The sequence below is a fragment of the Aegilops tauschii genome, chromosome 5 (genome assembly GCF_002575655.3).
Source record: "Aegilops tauschii subsp. strangulata cultivar AL8/78 chromosome 5, Aet v6.0, whole genome shotgun sequence".
Taxonomy (NCBI): Eukaryota; Viridiplantae; Streptophyta; class Magnoliopsida; order Poales; family Poaceae; genus Aegilops; species Aegilops tauschii.
The window spans coordinates 16,230,785-16,235,251 of record NC_053039.3 but is presented as its reverse complement, the minus strand read 5'-3'; the positions used below and the strand labels follow the sequence as shown (position 1 = coordinate 16,235,251).

Here is a 4,467-nt window from a genome sequence, read left to right as displayed (position 1 = left end):
TAAATTGTTAGGCTTAGCATCATGTTTCAGCTTACACAACTACTAAAATAGCAGGCTAGGCGGACGTGGACTAACTGAGCGCGAGCTCACGTGAGCTCGTTATCTAGGTCGTTGGTTGTCGCTTCTCGATCTGTGCCATAGTTCTGTATGTACGCATGCGGTCCGCCAGAAAATCGAGCACTGTTGGGAAATACGTACGCGACAGCGTTGGGTGGTGGGCCTTCGCGCGGGGGAGAGTTGACGGATCTGACGATAGTTTGGACGGCCGTCAGTCTCCGGCGAGGTGGGCCGTGGAACAGAATCGGTGTTCCCCGTCTGATCCGTGGACCAGGACAATCGCTGAGGACTGCGGGTACGGTGTGGGCCATTTGGGGGAAGCTGAGGACTGCGGCACAGAGGCGATGAGCGCCGGCGGCGAGACAACATGGAGTTCTGATGCAGCCTATCAGCAGGTAAGTCGATCTTTGCTTTTTCGGCGATGCCGCCTCCTTTTGAGCCCTCTGTTTTAGCTGATCCAGAGGATGGCTTTCTCCCAAGTTTCAGATCCAGTCTGCTGGAGGAGGTCGGGGAGAGCTTGGTGCCGGCTGCTAGTTGTCGTTGTCTTTGGTGTGGGGGATTTGTAGGCGGTACCGCGGGCTGAGGCGACGCGGCACACCAGCGGACAGCGGAGCGGTGGTGAGCACAAGGGAGAGCTCGCCGCCGATGTCGGAGCTGTCAACGGGGAAGACGAATCCCCGAGCACTGGGGTGGAACTAGAGGTCAGTGAATAACAACTTTGCCTTCCAGCACGTATTGAGTGATTTAGGAATGAAACGAATGAGTGAGTAAATCATGCAGTTAGAGTGAGTGCTGATTGTTCTACTGCATTCAGGAAATTTATGTTGTGTGTGCCTGTGTGTGAAGGCTGATTTGTTCTCCGCATTCACAAAATTCAGGCTATGTGCGCCTCTGTTTGCAGGCCGATTGCTGTCATCGTTAAGGAAAAATATTGATTTATGTACTGGTGTTTGCAGTCTGTTTTGCTCCCTGCATTTAGAATATTCATCCTATACGCGCCTGTGTTTGTAGGCTGATTGCTCTGTGCAATTAGGAAGTTCATGCTATATGAGGCTGTGTTTGCTAGTTGTTTGCTATCTGCAATTAGAAAATTCATGTTCTATGTGCCTGTGTTTGCAGGCTAAGGATTGGTATTGCCTCCCCGAGCAAAACACCGCGCCTAAACCGAGTAAGTATGTTCGAAAAGGCAGTCAGGTGTTTTGCGGAGAACCCAACTGAAAATGTGATGACACTGGTTCTTGGCACTACTTTCAACTCTGGCCGAGGCATACAATTTCTACAGTTTGTGTTCATGGGAAAAGGGGTTTGCCATCCGGTACGGCAAGAGCCGGCTAAATTTCGAGAGGACGAAGTGCATGCAGGAGATAGTTTGTGGGTGCTTGGTTAATGACTAATTTGGTTTTGCTGGTTTGTGATCGGTAATTTAATTCAGTTTGTGAATTTTTTTGCAGGGTAAGGCTGGGGTTGAGAACACAAGGTCTTGCCGTGGCCCATAACGTTACATTCTGTCTGGCTGCGGGGACAGGAACTTCACTTTTCCATTCGACAGAAGGTTGCAATTATCCAGTTTTTCCTAGACAGAAGAGAAGCTGGGGCGGCGGCGTCCTTGCGTAGGAGGGCGACGCCATTGAAGACATGGAATTCTTTCTACAGCCGGTTAAAAGGTGATGTATCCCTAGACTCGTTCAATTACGTAAGATGATATAGCTGGAGCTGCAATTTCTTAGAGATTTCCCCCTCCCAACATGTCAGGATTCCAATCCTTGAGGGGATGGATGGCACCGATAGCCTGCTGGATATGGGGAAGTACGCCTGCCGACCCTTGGAGCTCCACTGCTGGCAGCCATGAGTCATAAGAAGTGGAAGTGATGAGTGGGAGCCGTAGCTCCTAGATGTGGATGCCGGACCAGTTAACGGGAAGCGCAGCTCTCCGACTATATCTCAGCAATCGATGGGGAAGGTGAATCCAGAGACTCCTGGATGGACAAAAAGGTTAGTCTGTAGCATCATTATCCTCATCAGATTACCAATTAAGGATTATAGGTACGTGTAATTAGTTAATTAAGTGCTAGGAACATGCCGTTGACTTGTAGTTGACATTATAGCTTATTTTATAGTAATAAGTTTGTTGTAGGGTGCTTCATAGGATATGTTCTGTAGTTCTCCAATAATTTATGGAATATACCACACTCGTCATATAAGTAATGTTGAGTAATCAATTTTTAAGACACCAGAAATTTGCAAATGTGATCAACTAAGTCATATAGGGTGCGGTTTTCCACAACTTGTATTTTTGTGCTAACAGGGTCAGTATTAAATGTCGAGAGGACGAAATGCATGTAGGAAATTATTTGAGGTTGCGTGCTAAGTCTTGACGATGCAAAAACCAGCAAAAAAGGTGAACTAGTTTGTGAAGGAAATGATTTTAAATTTCTATATTGTTGATATACAGGGGAAGCAGGGTTAGAGAATACACAGTCATGCCGTTGTGAATGCCCTGCACTGACCCAGTTGCTTAGGTCAGAGGACAATGGTTTGTAAATGTCTAAGCACAAGGAGAAATACAATCATTCACTCTCTCCAAATTGGCGGGTAACCGTTCACTGGCCGTCCCAAACACATAGATGTTTACAACATAATTAGGAGATTTTTTGGTTAAATAGAAAAGTCCCCTTCACTAAGCGATCACTGAGAGCATTGTGCAGGAACTTGGGTTGTGACCAAGCGGATGATGATGTGAGGAAAACGATGGAATTATTTAAGGAGTTGGGTGCCAACAATCCGTGGTTCACATATCGAGTTGAAGCAGATTTGGAGGGCCGAATAAAATGTTTGATGTGGATGAATGGTAGCAGCCATTTGCGACTACAGGCGTCTGCGTGGTTTACAGGCGAGATGAACCCTAGAGCTCTTGGCTGGACACAACAGTATGTGCATTCAGTGCTACAAATTCCGAAAAAAGTGGGTCAAGCCTGAAGTGATGGGTGTATATGCATATTTTTATTGTTGTGAGGGTGCTCAAATAAATTAATCTTGACAGTGATGAAGAGCATTTTAACAAGCAATGTATCTCGATAATTAGCAGTTATTTTGGACAGTAATTTTTCATTGGCATCTGTAGACAGTGCTGGTACATTTTGACAATTATTTGACATCTTTAAAAGTGGATGATTTCTGTAGAAGCCTGAACATTGGTGTTCGTAGCAAAGTGGTACTGCAAAGTCAATGTGTACTTCTGATAACTGAAATAATATTTATCTAGGTGATGGCACAGCTAGGTGGCAGTCTGATTACTTATTGTGCCTTCACATTGAGCTGTGATATGCACACGCATATCAAAAGTTTTGACTTGACTATCATGTGTTCGACGTAAGCATCTGCTGATTTAAACATTTCTGGAATGCATGCAGGGTAACGATTGGTGTGGCTGCGTAAAGGAGGACACCTTGTCCTAATCGCCCAAGTTCGTTGGAGAAAGCAATTCGTGGGTTCGCTGAGAATCCAGGGGAAAATGTGATTGTACTGAAACTGGGTATAAGATTTGATCTTTAGGTGAAGCATACAACTTGTACTCCTGCGGGAAGGGGTTTGGTATTACATATTGGAAAAGCAGACTAAATGTTTAGAGGACAAAATGCAGGCAGGAAATCATTTGCAGCTGTGCGGTGAGTACTTCATTTTGGAATTCTCCATGTAGCACTGCTGGTTTGTTGTGATGTCAATGGCCAAATCTAAAGTTCTGGATGTTGTTTGTGCTATGCAGGGAAGGCTGGCGTTGAGAACAGTCGGTCATGCCATTGTGAGTGTTGGGCTCTTATACGATTGTTGCGATCGAAAGGCAATGGTTGGTGCATATCAGAGCATCGGGAGCAACACATCCAATCTTTGTCTCCTAATTGCGGAGAGACAATACACTGCCTTCACACAAACACATCGACGTTTACAACCGAGACTGGTGAAGCAGCTACGGCAAAATAACGTCAATCTAGCCAAGGTATACAACATCATAGAGAGTTTTTTCACCAAGCGAGCTCTCCATAATTTGTGTGGGGAAATAAACCATGAGCAGGCATAGGACGATGTGAGCAAAACTATGTAGGTTTTCACTGAACTGGGTGCAAAGGATCGACATTTCACGTATCTTGTGCAGGCTGATAAGGAAGGGTGAATCAGTAAAATTTGGGTGAATGGGAGCAGTAGATTGCAGTAAAATTTTGAGGATAACACAAAAAAATCAAAATTTTAACAACAAGGGCAGGAGGTTTGCCCAAGCTGTGTAGTGTATAAGCAGGGGGGTGAGGGATAGGTGAGGGGCACACTCTGATTTCAGTCATCCACGTGAAGCTGTAGTTGGAATAAGATCAAGTTTCAGTGGGAGGTGAAATAGAGTGAATGGCTCTGACCGACTTA

The 4,467-nt window shown here is 45.4% G+C and overlaps 1 long non-coding RNA gene across 1 annotated transcript; it reads left to right on the top strand.

The window, feature by feature from the left end:
- Positions 1 to 238: 238 nt before the first annotated feature.
- LOC109761880 (uncharacterized) lies at positions 239 to 4,096 on the top strand. Its single transcript, XR_012183907.1, has 8 exons — positions 239 to 452; positions 544 to 758; positions 1,177 to 1,439; positions 1,509 to 1,721; positions 1,810 to 2,049; positions 2,510 to 2,984; positions 3,468 to 3,722; positions 3,821 to 4,096. It is a non-coding gene; the product is annotated as an uncharacterized lncRNA (long non-coding RNA).
- Positions 4,097 to 4,467: the final 371 nt, after the last annotated feature.